The sequence below is a fragment of the Bos grunniens genome, chromosome 10 (genome assembly GCF_055505025.1).
Source record: "Bos grunniens cultivar Pamir isolate PY7600 chromosome 10, Bosgru_T2T1.0, whole genome shotgun sequence".
Taxonomy (NCBI): domain Eukaryota; kingdom Metazoa; phylum Chordata; class Mammalia; order Artiodactyla; family Bovidae; genus Bos; species Bos grunniens.
Genome location: NC_141174.1, coordinates 91,016,116 through 91,029,899, shown reverse-complemented (window position 1 = coordinate 91,029,899; position 13,784 = coordinate 91,016,116).

Here is a 13,784-nt window from a genome sequence, read left to right as displayed (position 1 = left end):
ATGTGATGTCTTGATGGCTCAACATCATTTATTTACTGATATAGCAAGGAACATTTTCTCATTGACAACCTAATCAGAGTTATCTATGAGTCAGTTATACAGGGAATTGTACAGGGTTACTATACAGGAGATACACAGGAGTTTTACAGGGAGTTATACAGAGGGCAAACAGGCCTTTGAATAGCTGTTAGTTCAGATATTAGTAGAATCAAATTGTTAAGGTATGAACTCTTGGGCTTCAGTTTTACCGTAGTAAAACTACCATAGAGTAGAGTCCCTGGGTTTCAGGGAAGTGAGTAAGCCAAGAACTACAAGCTCTTAGGTGATGCGAGGCAGGGGCAAGGGAACCCCATCATGTCCCATTTTGATCTCTTATGCCCGAATCAGGACAAGGGGTTACCAGGGCACCTCAGGATGAGGATAGCTCATGTGATGAGGCTTGTCTTATATTTCCATTCTGGTGAAAAAATTTTAAAACACAAGGGAAGAGGTTTGAGGTTAAAATGGCAGATTTAGTGATAGCATTTATCATCCATCTTTCTCAATATCTACATTTATTTTTTTCTGTAAATTCACTTTTATTGGATTCCACTTATAAGTGCAGAGAAGATGATGGCACCCCATTCCAGAACTCTTGCCTGGAAAATCCCATGGACGGAGGAGCCTGATAGGCTGCAGTCCATGGGGTCGCGAAGAGTCGGACACGACTGAGCAACTTCACTTTCACTTTTCCCTTTCATGCATTGGAGAAGGAAATGGCAACCCACTCCAGTGTTCTTGCCTGGAGAATCCCAGGGACGGGGGAGCCTGGTGGGCTGCCGTCTATGGGGTCACACAGAGTTGGACATGACTGAAGCAACTTAGCAGCAGTAGCAGCAGCAACTTATAAGTGAGATCATACATAATTTGTCTTCTTCTGTCATATTATTTCACATAGTGTAACACTCTCAAGTCCCATCCATGTTGTCAGAAATGGCAGGATTTCTCTTTTTATGCCTGAATAATATTCTATTATATATCTCACAGCTCCGTTGTCCATTCATTCACTGATACACACTCAGATTTTTTCCATGTCTTGACTATTGTAAATCATGCTGCAGTGAATATGAAAGTGCACTGGTGTTTCTTCCAGATAGTGATTTCACTTCCTTTAGATATATACTGAGAAGTAGAATTGCTGAATCACACGGTAGATCTATTTTTAAGTTTCTGAGGAACCTCCATAATGTTTTCCACAGTGACTGTACGATTTACATTCTCACTAACAGTGTTCTATGGTTTTCTTTTCTCCACATCCTTGCAAGCCTTCGTCTTGCTGGTCTTATCTATTGTCACTTTCATAACAAATATGATGAGATATCTCATTGTAGTTTCAATTTGCAGTTCCCTGATGATTGGCAATATTGAGTTTCATTGTATCTGTACCTATTCCAGTCCATTGCCCAATTTTTAATCAGATTGTTTGATTTTTTTACTATTGAGTTTGAGTTGCTTGCATATTTCAGATACTAACCCCTTATTCGATACGTGTGTTGCAAATATTTTCTTCCAGTCCATAGGTTGTGTTGACTTAAAATTATGCAGAGCTTTTTGGTTTAATGTAGCCCCACTTTTTTTGTTTGTTTGTTTGTTTGTTTGCCTTTGTTATTTGTGTTTTAAGTGACATATCCAAGAAATCATTGTCAAGACCGAAGTCAAGGAGCTTTTCCCCTATGTTTTCTTCCAGTTTTATGATTTCAGATCTTGTATTTGTGTCTTTAATTAGTTTTGAGTTATTTTAGTGGTATAAGATAGGGATCTTACATTCATTCCTTTAAAATGATAGTTCCCTGGTGGCTCAGATCTTAAAGAGTCTGCCTGCAGTGCAGGAGACCCAGGTTCGATCCCTGGGTCAGGAAGATCCTCTGGAAGAGGAAATGGCAACCCACTCCAATATACTTGCCTGGAGAATTCCATGGACAAAGCGGTCTTGCTGGCTACAGTCCGTGGTGTCACAAAGAGTTGGACACGACTGAACTACTAACGCTTTCACTTTCGAAGCAATAACAGGAACAAGTTCCTTACATTAAAGCCAATGAGGGTGGATGACGGATGTGAACAGTTTCTGAAAAATAGAAAACTGGAGGAGGAAAATGGTGGTGCCTGAGGCTGGGTGGGGAAGCTGCTGCTTAAAATACGAGCCACAGGTCAGGGAAATGCTCCCAGGGAGGGCACTAGCCCAGCAAGAGAACCACGGAAAGGCCTCCAGAGACAAGGGAGGGCCAGGCTGAAACTCCACAAAAAAGCCAGAGTATTAATAGAAATTCTTAAATAGTAAATTATACCCATCAGCACCCCCACCCAACCTCATGTGGATAGAATACTTGGGAACAGAGTTCCTCCTACCCCTAATCCCCCAGATAAAATCATATTAGCATCAGACATCTCATTTGAAGCACCGGATGTTAGTAACACAATGGAGCAACACCTTCAAAATTCTGAGGGGAAAATTACAGTAAAATTAAGTAAGTTACTGACTTTTCAGATTTTAGAATGAATCCATGAATGGTTTAATTATGGGTACAGAACAGTATATAAATGACGGGAAGCTTTGTGATGTCAAAGTGTAGATGAGAGAAATTAGAAGATAGGAGTTTTCAGGGAGTTAAAGGGAGGGTAGGGCCCTTAATCCTACTGAGTCAGGAGTTACTGTCAGCAGAGTAATGGCCCTTCAAAGATGTCTACGGCCAAATCCCAGGATCCTGAGAATATATGAGGTTAAATGGCAAAGGGGAATTAAGTTTGCAGATAGTGTTTAAAGCTGCTAATCAGCTGACTTGGAGATGGGAGATTATCCTGGATTATTTAGGCAGGCCCAATGTAATCATCGGAGAAGGCAATGGCACCTCACTCCAGTACTCTTGCCTGGAAAATCCCATGGATGGAGGAGCCTGGAAGGCTGCAGTCCATGGGGTCGCTGAGGGTCGGACACGACTGAGCGACTTCGCTTTCACTTTTCACTTTCATGCATTGGAGAAGGAAATGGCAACCCACTCCAGTGTTCTTGCCTGGAGAATCCCAGGGACTGGGGTGCCTGGTGGGCTGCCGTCTATGGGGTCGGACAGAGTCGGACACGACTGAAGTGACTTAGCAGAATGTAATCATTTATTTACTCAGCAGTCAGTCAGCTTCAAGCCTGACTGGGTCAATGTAAACAAGCAGTGTATAGGCAGTCCTCGATTCATATAATTCCCAGGCCCATCAATTTCACTGACAATGACTTAGTTAAAGAAACCAGTTCCCTAACAGCACAGTTCAAATTTCAGTTACTACGGTATATTAGTTGTAAGTAGTTGCATGAAGTACAATCTCCCCTGCTGGCTCTTAGTCCACAAATCCGTCCCTATGTAACACGTGTGCTTCAAGATCAGGGACTAGTAGTCACCTTATTTCTCTCAAATCCCGCTAGGGGTTGGTCACTGCCCATCTGTTAGTCAGCTCCCTCAGATGGCAAAGCACACTGTCGCTCTGTCTCCGTGTTACTCAAGTGACATTTTACAAAGTGGATAACCAGATTTGGCCAGTAGAGATGAAAGTGCACAGGAGAAATGAAAACGATAAAGCTAGAAGTGAGACTTGAACACAGATGGAGTTGTAGAAGAAATCACTCATTGTGCGAATGTTGGCCCTGCTGCTGTTCTAGAGCCTCTAGATATGCAGATAGAGGATCTCAGCACAGGCAAGCTTATCGTCGTAAACGAGGAAGGTTGTAATGAGAACGATGAGAATGTCCCAGAGGAAGTGATGGTAAGTGGTTAGTTGGCATTCTAATGGAAATAATCCTGCCTCAAGGAGTTACAAGCTGGCTGCTTGCTTCAGAAATCCCAAAGGTTTGACCAAACCTATTGATGTCATATGGAGAAGGAAATGGCAACCCTCGCCAGTATCCTTGCCTGAAAAATCTCATGGACAGAGGACCCTGGTGGGCTGAAGTCCATGGGGTCACAAAGAGTTGATGTCGTAAATAGGAAAACATCAGTTGGATGGATTATTAGGCAGCGGCTAGCCCACACCCTTTTAGGGCCAGCAGAGAGAAAATGCTAATTTGCCAACAAGGTCCAGTATCCAGGTTCACACTCAGAATGTGTCCAAGCACTATCCAAGAATTTTCCAGACAGACTTAGGATGACTTGATCCCTCCTACAGAGAAAAACTGATGAAACGTGGGTTTTTTTCTTTGCTTCTACCTGTAGTTATGTGATCCTTCCCTACTGTGACACCTGTGAGAGGAAATTGTTACTTAAAAATGAGCTCCAAGCAAGGATTTCCAAGTAGTGGGTTACTCTCAGCAAACAGAATGCTGGGAAACGTACATTCCTTCAAAGAATAAAAGGCAAGAAAAGAGTGCTTTTCAGGCACCTATCTATCAGGAGCTGTCTAGAGTCTAAGATGTGAGAACTCCAGGTTTGCACAGAGGACCTACTTTCCAGGGTCAAGGCAGTATGTTTCCCTGCACTTTCCGATCCTTGTAAACGCATTTCTAGGTCACGCTGGGGCTGCCCATGAGGGAACAGGCTGTGGGAGTGTGTGCGAGTGCCACACTGTTGTTACCTAGATTAGCTGACATTCCACTGGAAATGGGCCAGCGGCTAGGAGTTGCAAGCCGCCTTCTTGCTTCACAAATCGCAAAAGGTTGACCAAAGATATTGCTGTCACAAGTAAGAAAACAGCAATTGGGTGGATTTTTAGGCAACTGCTAGGCGGCACCTTTTTAGGGCCAACAGAGAGAAAATGCTAAGTTTGCCAAGGTCCAGTATCCAGGTTCACACTCAGTATGTGTCCCTGGAGTATCCAAGAATTTCCCAGACAGACCTAGGATCACTGGATCCTTCCTACAGAGAAAACTTGATGGAACAGACATTTTGATGTTTGTTTGCTTATCCCTGTGAGTGTGGGGGCTTTCCCTACTGTAACACAGTCAGGGAAAATTTTTACTTAAAAATTACCTCCAAGCAAGGATTTTTAAGTAGTGTGTTACTCTCAGCACACAGAATGCTGGAAAACCATTTTTCTTCAATGAATGAAAGAAAGAAAAGAAAGAAAGTGAAGTAGCTCAGTCGTGTCCGACTCTTTGCGACCCCATGGGCTGTAGCCTACCAGGCTCCTCTGTCCATGGGATTTTCCAGGCAATAGTCCTGGAGTGGATTGCCATTTCCTTCTCCAGGGGATCTTCCCAACCCAGCGATCTGAACCCTCGTCTCCCGCATTGTAGAGAGACGCTTTACCATCAGAGCCACCAGGGAAGTCAATGATGAAAGTTGATGAATGAAAGGCCAAAAAAAAGAATGTTTTTCAGGCATCTGTCAATCAGCAACAGTCTAGATTCTAAGATGTGAGAGCTCCAGGTTTGCACAGACACCCTAATTTCAAAGTCAAGGTCAGTATGTTTCCCCACATTGCATTTCACACTTTGGAGTCTTGTGAACCTGTTCCTAGGTCATCCTGGGACTGCCCATGAGGAAACAGGCTGTAAGAGTGTGTCTGTGAGTTGTTACCTAGATTAGCTGACGCTCCACTGGAAATGATCCAGCGCCAAGGAATTGCAAGCCGGCTGCTTGCTTCAGAAATCCCAAAGGTCTGACCAAAGATATTGCTGTCACAAGTAAGAAAATAGCAATTGGATGGATTTTCAAGCAGTTGCTAGGCCACACTGTTTTAAGGTCAACAGAGAGAAAATCCTAATGTTGCCAACAAAGTCCAGTATCCAGGTTCACACTCAGTATGTATCCCTGAAGTATCCAAGAATTTTCCAGACAGACCTAGGATCACTGGATCCTTCCTACAGAGAAAACTTGATGGAACAGACATTTTGATGTTTGTTTGCTTGTCCCTGTGAGTGTGGGGGCTTTCCCTACTGTAACACAGTCAGGGGAAATTGTTACTGAAAAATGACCTGCAAGCAAGGATTTTCAAGCAGTGTGTTACTCGCAGCACACAGAATGCTGGGAAAGCTATGTTTCTTCGACAAAAGACATAAAAAGAGAGTGTTTTTCAGGCATCTATCTATCAGGAGCTGTATAGATTCTAAGATGTGAGAACTCCAGGTTTGCACAGAGGACCTAATTTCCAGACTCATAGTGAGTATGTTTCCCTGTACTTTTCAAGTCTTACGAACACATTCCTAGGTCATATTGGGTCTGCCCAAGAGGAAACAGGCTTTGGGAGATTGTGTAATAGTGTGAGTGCCATACTATTGTTACCTAGATTAGTTGACATTCTAATGGAAATGATCCTGCTGCAGGGAGTTGCAAACCACCTGCTTGCTTCAGAAATCCCAAAGGTTGACCAAAGATATTGCTGTCACAAGCAAGAAAACAGCAATTGGGTGGATTTTCGGGCAACTGCTAGGTGGCACCTTTTTAGGGCCAACAGAGAGAAAATGCTAAGTTTGCCAAGAAGGTCCAGTATCCAGGTTCACACTCAGTATGTGTCCCTGGAGTATCCAAGAATTTTCCAGACAGACCTAGGATCACTGGATCCTTCCTACAGAGAAAACTCGATGGAACAGACATTTTGATGTTTGTTTGCTTGTCCCAGTGAGTGTGGGGCTTTCCCTACTGTAACACAGTCAGGGGAAATTTTTACTTAAAAATGACCTCCAAGCAAGGATTTACGAGCAGTCTGTTACTCTCAGCAAACAGAATGCTGTAAAATCTATGTTCCTTTGATGAATGAAAGGCAAAAAAGAGAGTGTTTTTCAGGCATCTGTCAATCAGCAACAGTCTAGATTCTAAGATGTGAGAACTCCAGGTTTGCACAGAGGCCCTAATTTCCAAAGTCACATCCAGTATGTTTCCTTGCATTTCTGAGCCTTGTGAACCCATACCTAGGTCATCTTGGGACTGCCCCTGAGGAAACAGGCTGTGTCTGCGAGTGCTGAGCGCATCTAGTTTTGTTACCAAAGGAGTTTACATTCCACTGGAAATGATCCAGCGGCAAGGAATTGCAGCCACACGAAGAAATGCTGCTTCTACCATTAGGTTCCATATCCTGTGTTAAGAAAAGCAAATGTCCCTGTAGTTAGAAAGCTGTGTAAGGGAGCCCAAGGACAGATTGCACCATTCGCTGATTAAAGAGTTCCGTGGGGGGTGTTCTGTGAGTGCTGACTTCCACATCTGTTCTCAGCTGAATTCGGTGAAAGTGCACTGGGCGATGACTTCCCACTAAGAAGTGGCAAGCAGCGCTGCAACAATCCAGCTTTCCCAGGAAGAATATAGTGATTTTCCTTACTGCCTGGATTTCCAGCTTGAAGATAACACGTTTCCCTCCTCATTTAGAGCTGTGTAAAGACACTCGTAGCATACACACAGCGCACCGATTCTGAACAAAAATACTGGTGGAGAGTGTTCTGGGAATGTGGGTAGCCATGCCTGTGTTTACCCTGATTAGATGAAACATACTGTCAGATGACCTCCCAGCAAGAAGGGACCAGCAGTCTGATTCTTGAGAAGTGAAGTTACTTCGCTGTGAGTGACTCCTTGAGATCCCATGACCTGTAGCCTGCCACGTTGCTCTGTCCATGGAATTTTCCAGGCAAGAGTATTGGAGTGGGTTGCCATTCCCTTCTCCAGGGGATCTTCCTGACCCATTGATCAAACGTGGGTCTCTTTCTCTGCAGGCAGATTCTTTACAGTCTGAGCCACCTAGGAAGCCCATATATCTACATATATGCAATGAATATTTCTGGCCATCAAAATGAATGAAATAATGCCACTGGCAGCGGCATGGATGGACCTATTTTCATGCTAAGGGAAGTAAGCCAGACAGAAAAAGATAAATATCACATGACAGCACTTATATGTGGAATCTAATAAAATTATACAAATTAACTTATATACAAAACAGATATGGATCCACAGACATGGAAAACAAACATTTTTACCAAAGGGGAAGGAGGGGGAATAAGTTAGGAGTTTGGGATTAACATATATATATATATATACTGCCATATATAAAATAGATAATCAACAAAGACCTATTATGTAGTATGGGGACCTATACTCAATATTTTGTAATAACCTCTAATGGAAAAATCTGAAAAAAGATAGATATATATGTATGCAAAACTGAATCACTTTGCTGTACACCTGAAAACTAACACAGCTTTGGTAATCAACTATGCTTCAATTGTAAAGTAAGCTTAGAAACAAGTGTGCTCAGTATGAGTGTCTGAAGAAAGGAGAAAGGAAGGAAGGAGAGGAGAAAGGGAGAAAGAAGAAATAAAAAAGCAAGATGGCATTCAGCAAAGCCGATTACATTTGTTTGTCCTTGTAAGAGTTCCTGAATAGGCCTCATTCTTACATATTCTAACAGAAGTAAGACATCTGATCTGTTGATAATTGTATTTTGTTGATTATAATCTTTTGTTGAGAGCAAAAGCTATGGTTTGGGGGGATTACATATGCCCGCTTATCCTCAGAAATCAGAATAGTTATGCTAGGGCATAAGATGGTTCCACCTGGTTCAGAATCAGTCAGAATGGCTAATGATTCAACTTTTTATTGGTGCATTTTAAAAGGACAAGTAAATATTGGTCAACATTTGTTTCTTCACTCTTCCTGAGACAATTCTTAAGTATTTTATTGAAATAACTGCTGCTGCTGCTAAGTCACTTCAGTCATGTCCGACTCTGTGCGACCCCATAGACAGCAGCCCACCAGGCTCCCCCGTCCCTGGGATTCTCCAGGCAAGAACACTGGAGTGGATTGCCATTTCCTTTTCCAATGCATGAAAGTGAAAAGTAAAAGTGAAGTCGCTCAGTCGTTTCCGATTCTTCGCGACCCCATGAAACTGCTAAATCATAGTAAAAAATCCATTCTCACCCTTGCATATTGAGAATAGCCTCTCATGCTTTGCTGTTGCTGTTCAGTAGCCATTCACATCCGACTCTTTGTGATCCCATGGAGCACACCAGGATTCCCTGTCCTTCACCATCTCCCAGAGCTTGCTCAAACTCATGTCCATCGAGTTGGGGATGCCATCCAACCGTCTCATACTCTGTCATCTCCTTCTCCTCTCACTTTCAATCTTTCCCAGCATCAGGGTCTTTTGCAATGAGTCAGTTCTTCTCATCAGGTGGCCAAAGTATTGGAGCTTCGGTTTCAGCATCAGTTCTTCCAGTGAATTTTCAGAATTTATTTCCTTTACGATGGACTGGTTTGATTTCCTTGCTGTCTAAGGGACTCTCAACAGTCTTCTCCAACACCACAGTTCAAAAGCATCAATTCTTTGGCACTCTGCCTTCTTTATGGTCCAACTCTCACTCCATACATGACTACTGGAAAAACCATAGTTTGACTATATGGACCTTTGTTGGCAAAGTAGTCTTTCTGCTTTTTAATATGCTATCTAGGTTTGTCATGGCTTTTCTTTCAAAGAGCAAGCATCTTTTAATTTCATGCTTACAAACAATAGAAATTTTACAACTGATAGAGGACAAGCCTGATTCTTCTGTAACTATATAAGTCTTAGCACTTTGCTAAGTGTTTTAGGTAAGTCCTATTCACCTGAAAGGCCAGCAGGGTAGTGACTGACTTTTAAAACAAAGGGCAACTGAAGTAGTTAGTATACCTTATTGTAAATTATTTAGTGAACGCAGAGAAAGGGTGTTCTAACAGTGAGGGTGTCCCTAAGAGTGAGAGGGAAAAAGACAATGAGAGAGAGCAGGATGTATACTATATTGCTGAAGATGTGCTTATCAAAATAGCAGGCACAAGATGGATCCCCATACTCTCTAACGTAGATTATAACCTGGTCATGAACTCCTTGTCTTGGTTTGGCTGGGAAATGCTCTAGCTCTAAAGACATTGATGGAGGCTATTTAGAGAGTTGTGCAACCTCCGAATTTTGTGTCCTATCTCCTGCCACTGATTTGACCTTCTTCTTGGCACCCAACCCCAACGAAGCTTGTCTGATCCTGTGCCCCTTTACGGAGCTTATTCCCGCAGTAAATTTCAACATTAACTCATTATTGACAGTTAGTTTTATTTTCTCTTCTTCAATAAATATGCATGGTTCATAGAGAAGGAGTTCATGATCTCAGCCACAGTCATCTTCCAGTACTGTTTTTGCTGACTGTATAGAGCTTCTCCATCTTTGGCTGCAAAGAATATAATCAATTTTATTTCAGTATTGACCATCTGGTGATGTCCATGTGTAGATTCGTCTCTTGTGTTGATGAAAGAGGGTGTTTGCTATGAGCGGGGCTTTCTCTTGGCAGAAGTCTGTTAGCCTTTGCCCTGCTTCATTTTGTTCTCCAAAGCCAAAGTTGCCTGTTACTCCAGGTATTTCCTGACTTCCTACTTTTGCATTCAAGTACCCTGTGATGAAAAGGACATCATTTTGGGGTGTTAGTTCTAGAAGGTCTTGTAGATCTTCATAGAACCATTCAACTTCAGCTTCTTCAGCATTACTGGTTGGGGCATAAACTTGGATTACTGTGATATTGAATGGTTTGCCTTGGAAATGAACAGAGATCATTCTGTCATTTTGGAGACTGCACCTAAGCACTGCACTTTGGACTCTCTTGTTGACTATGGGGGCTACTCCATTTCTTCTAAGGGATTCTTGCCCACAGTAGTAGATATAGTGGTCATCTGAATTAAATTCACCCATTCCAGTCCATTTTAGTTCACTGATTCCTAAAATGTTGATGTTCACTCTTGCCACCTCCTGTTTGACCGCTTCCAATTTGCCTCGATTTGTAGACCTAACATGCTAGGTTCCTATGCAATATTGTTCTTTACAGCATCAGACTTTACTTCCATTACCAGTCACATCCACTACTGGGTGTTGTTTTCACTTGGGCCCATCTTTTCCTTCTTTCTGGAGTTATTACTCCACGCCTCTCCAGTAGCATATTGGGCAAGTACCGACCTGGGGAGTTCATCTTTCAGTGTCTCATCTTTTTGCCTTTTCATACTGTTCAAAATAGATTCAAAGGTTGATAGAGTGCCTGAAGAACTATGGACAGAGGTTCATGACATTGTACAGGAGGCAGTGATCAAGACCATTCCTAAGAAAAAGAAATGCAAAAAGACAAAATGGTTGTCTGAGGAGGCCTTACAAATAGCTGAGAAAAGAAGAGAAGCTAAAGGCAAAGGAGAAAAGCAAAGATATACCCATTTGAATGCAGAGTTCCAAAGAATACCTAGGAGAGATAAGAAAGCCTTCATCAGTGATTAATGCAAAGAAATAGAGGAAAACAATAGAATGGGAAAGACTAGAGATTTCTTCAAGAAAATTAGAGATACCAAAGGAACATTTCATTTAAAGATGTGCTCGATAAAGGACAGAAATGGTATGGATCTAACAGAAGCAGAAGATATTAAGAAGAGGTGGCAAGAATACACAGAAGAACTATACAAAAAAGATCTTCATGACCCAGATAACCACAATGGTGTGATCACTCACCTAGAGCCAGACATCTTGGAATGCAAAGTCAAGTGGGCCTTAGGAAGCATCACTACAAACAAAGCTAGTGGAGGTGATGGAATTCCAGTTGAGCTATTTCAAATCCTAAAAGATGATGCTGTTAAAGTGCTACATTCAATATGCCAGCAAATTTGGAAAACTCAACCATGGCCACAGGACTGGAAAAGGTCAGTTTTTGTTCCAATCCCAAGAAAGGCAATGTTAAAGAATGTTCCAACAACACACTAGTAAAGTAATGCTCAAAACTCTCTAAGCCAGGCTTCAATAGTACATGAACCATGAACTTCCAGATGTTCAAGCTGGATTAAGAAAAGACAGAAGAACCAGAGATCAAATTGTCAACACCCATTGGGTCATTGAAAAGCAAGAGAGTTCCAGAAAAACATGTACTTCTACTTTATTGACCTCACCAAAACCTTTGACTGTGTGGATAACAACAAACTATGGAAAATTCTGAAAGAGATGGGAATACCAGACCACCTGAACTGCCTCTTGAGAAACCTGTATGCAGGTCAGGAAGCAACAGTTAGAACTGGACATGGAACAACAGACTGGTTCCAAATAGGAAAAGGAGTACGTCAAGGCTGTATATTGTCACCCTGCTTATTTAAACTATATGCAGAGTACATCATGAGAAACGCTGGGCTGGATGAAGCACAAACTGGAATCAAGATTGCTGGGAGAAATATCAATAACCTCAGATATTCAAATGACACCACCCTGTTGGCAGAAAGTGAAGAACTAAAGAGCCTCTTGATGAAAGTGAAAGAGGAGAGTGAAAAAGTTGGCTTAAAGCTCAACATTCAGAAACTAAGATCATGGCATCTGGTCCCATCAGTTCAGTTCAGTTCAGTTCAGTCACTCAGTCATGTCCGACTCTTTGTGACCCCATGAACCACAGCACGCCAGGCCTCCCTGTTCATCACCAACTCCCAGAGTCCACCCAAACCCATGTCCATTGAGTTGGTGATGCCATCCAACCATCTCATCCTCTGTCGTCTCCTTCTCCTCCTGCCCTCAATCTTTCCCAGCATCAGGGTCTTTTCCACTGAGTCAGCTCTTTGCATCAGGTGGCCAAAGTACTGGAGTTTCAGCTTCAACATCAGTCCTTCCAATGAACACCCAGGACTGATCTCCTTTAGGATGGACTGGTTGGATCTCCTTGAAGTCCAAGGGACTCTCAAAACTTCATGGAAAATAGATGGGGAAACAGTGGAAACAGTGGCTGACTTTATTTTTTGGGGCTCCAAAATCACTGCACATGGTGATTGCAGCCATGAAATTAAAAAATGCTTACTCCTTGGAAGAAAAGTTATGACCAACCTAGACAGCATATTACAAAGCAGAGACATTACTTTGTCAAGAAAGGTTCGTCTAGTCAAGGCTGTGGTTTTTCCAGTAGTCGTGTATGGATGTGAGAGTTGGACTGTGAAGAAAGCTGAGTGCCAAAGAATTGATGCTTTTGAACTGTGGTGTTGGAGAAGACTCTTGAGTGTCCCTTGGACTGCAAGGAGATCCAACCAGTCCATTCTGAAAGAGATCAGCCCTGGGATTACTTTGGAAGGAATGATGCTAAAGCTGAAACTCCAGTACTTTGGCCACCTCATGCAAAGAGTTGACTCATTGGAAAAGACTCTGATGCTGGGAGGGATTGGGGGCAGGAGGAGAAGGGGACGACAGAGGATGAGATGGCTGGATGGCATCACTGACTCGATGGATGTGAGTCTGAGTGAACTCTGGGAGTTGGTGATGGACAGGGAGGCCTGGCATGCTGCAACTCATGGAGTTGAAAAGAGTCGGACACGACTGAGTGACTGAACTGAACTAAACTGAACACAGTCAAAGGCTTTAGTGTAGTCAATGAAGCAGAAGTAGAAGTTTTTCTGAAATTCCCTTTTTTCTACGATCCAGTGGATGTTAGCAATTTGATCTCTGGTTCCTCTTCCTTTTCTAAATCCAGCTTGAACATCTAGAATTTCTCAGTTCACATCCTGTTGAAGGATAACTTGAAGGATTTTAAGCATTACCTTGCAAAAATGTGAAATGAGTGCAATTGTATGGTAGTTTGAACATTCTTTGGTATTGACTTTCTTTATTATATATGTCTTTTTCTGTTTTCTATAGTAGTTCATTGGTATAAATTGATAGATTCCTCCTGTAGGTGATATCAGATGATATTTCTCTCTCTCTGATTTACTTCCATGCACATGGTAATGTCTTTGTCCATCTTTGCTGCTCCCAATGGATTTACTTAATTCTGTTTTATGAGTGAGGAGTATTCTAGTGTCTAGTTGTCTCACTAAGTCTTCCGT